This window comes from Pseudophryne corroboree, chromosome 8, assembly GCF_028390025.1.
Source record: "Pseudophryne corroboree isolate aPseCor3 chromosome 8, aPseCor3.hap2, whole genome shotgun sequence".
NCBI lineage: Eukaryota > Metazoa > Chordata > Amphibia > Anura > Myobatrachidae > Pseudophryne > Pseudophryne corroboree.
The window spans coordinates 441,761,080-441,763,052 of NC_086451.1; the positions used below are offsets into that span (position 1 = coordinate 441,761,080).

At 49.6% G+C, this 1,973-nt stretch overlaps 1 protein-coding gene across 9 annotated transcripts in view; it reads right to left on the bottom strand.

The window, feature by feature from the left end:
• Window positions 1-1,973, bottom strand: part of BAG6 (BAG cochaperone 6) — a 117,863-nt gene that overhangs the window by 115,403 nt on the left and 487 nt on the right. The gene's annotated exons all lie outside the window — the stretch shown is intronic.

Here is a 1,973-nt window from a genome sequence, read left to right on the forward strand (position 1 = left end):
TTCAGACACATGGATCTGCGACCAACAGATCACTGTGCACACTTTAGTGCATTCCTTGAGGACTGTGCCCAGCCTGATACCCAGCAGCCAGACACTTGCGGATGGCATGTGGTTATTTGGTCAGGTAGCACCAGCAACGACGGTCAGTGATGGGAAATTACTGACATACACCTCAAATCTACTAAACATTCAAGATCCTATCCCCTCAAAATAATACATTATAAAATCCTATTAAACGTCTAATGAATAGGACATACAACAAGCCATGTACAAAACATAGGGGAAAAACCAGAATAAGGACTTATTAGCATATATGACTGAAATGGGGCCTAATTCAGACCCGATCGCTCCTCTGCGTTTTTGCGATCAGATAGCCGCCGCCCATAGAGAGTGAAAAACCGCCCCATGCAAGTGTGTGAATGCATGCGTACACCGTGCGAAAACCTCACCAGATGGCGGACATCTGCAAATCCAATCGCAACTCACTATCGAAAGATTTTTCCAGTCTGTGCGTAGCCCAGGACTTACTCCTACAGTGCGATACAACAGGCTGATCGGGGCCGGAGCTGACGTCACACACCCGCCCTGAAAATGCTTGGGGACGCCTGCGTTTTTCCGGACACTCCCAGAAAATGGCCAGTTTCCACCCCCAAATGCCCGCTTCCTGTATATAAGCCTGTGCCCGTCTAGCAATAAAAAAAAAAAAAAAAATGAAGGATTTTTTCAATGTTTGGCGTTGCGGTGCATATGCAATCGATAATCGGCCGCTGTGCGAAAAAGCACAACAGCGTTCAGGTCTGAATTAGGCCCAGTCGCCAATGGGATAACAAGCCATAGTAAGGGGCTTTGCGACCAACGCTAAGAACTGTTTTATACCAATCTAGGAATACTTTACAACCCTCTGAGAGCCTACGATATTAAATAGAGAAATGTACAATGTGTCACATATATGAAACAATGGGGGTAATTCCAAGTTGAACGCAGCAGGAATTTTGTTAGCAGTTGGACAAAACCATGTGCACTGCAGGGGGGGCAGATATAACATGTGCAGAGAGAGTTAGATTTGGGTGAGTTATTTTATTTCTGTGCAGGGTAAATACTGGCTGCTTTATTTTAACACTGAAAATTAGATTGCAGATTGAACACACTACACCCAAATCTAACGCTCTCTGCACATGTTAAATCTGCCTCCCCTGCAGTGCACATGGTTTTGCCCAACTGCTAACAAAAAACCTGCTGCGATCAACTTGGAATTACCCCCAATGTTTTACTACCTTACCTAACCACGCACAGAGCCAGCGCTGCTACTGGGGAACCCTAGGCAGCCACCTAGGTCACCCGGGATTATAGGACACCTAAACCACTCAGAGCGTGACAATTTCACTCGCCCAGCGGCTTTGTCTCTGTCCCCCGGACGCTGAACTGTAAAGCTTCCGGCTGATGAACCTGCATATCGTCCTGATGGTGCAGCAGAGGACCCGGATGTCACAGGCCGCCACCACACTCCTGAGACATCAATGTGCTGTTCCTTACCCACCCCACACTATTGGGATAATCACCTATGGGGGCGGGTGACGGGAGAGTGAGGCTGTGCCCGGTGTCCATTGAGGAAGTATGCTCCAGCCAATGGCACTGCTGGTAAACACTGGGCCCAGGCCTGGTGTAATCTGGAGCCCAGTGGGAGAGATAAGCAGCTTGTCCCATGCCAGCTGTTGGAAAGCCATATGTCGGCTTGCATCTAGCTGGCAGGGCATGCTGGGGCATATAGTGCCAGGGCAGCTTAGCTGGGGCCACAGGGAGCCAGGACTCTATGTGGATGGAGAGCTCCCCGTGGTGGCGATGGGGATTACACAGCGCCGACTGTCCCATGGGAGATAACAGGGGAGCCATGTTGGCCTATTACAGCTGCCAGTACAGCCCTAGCACCCCTTGGGCCTCTGCCCACATCCCTACATTACCCATCTGCTACTCAC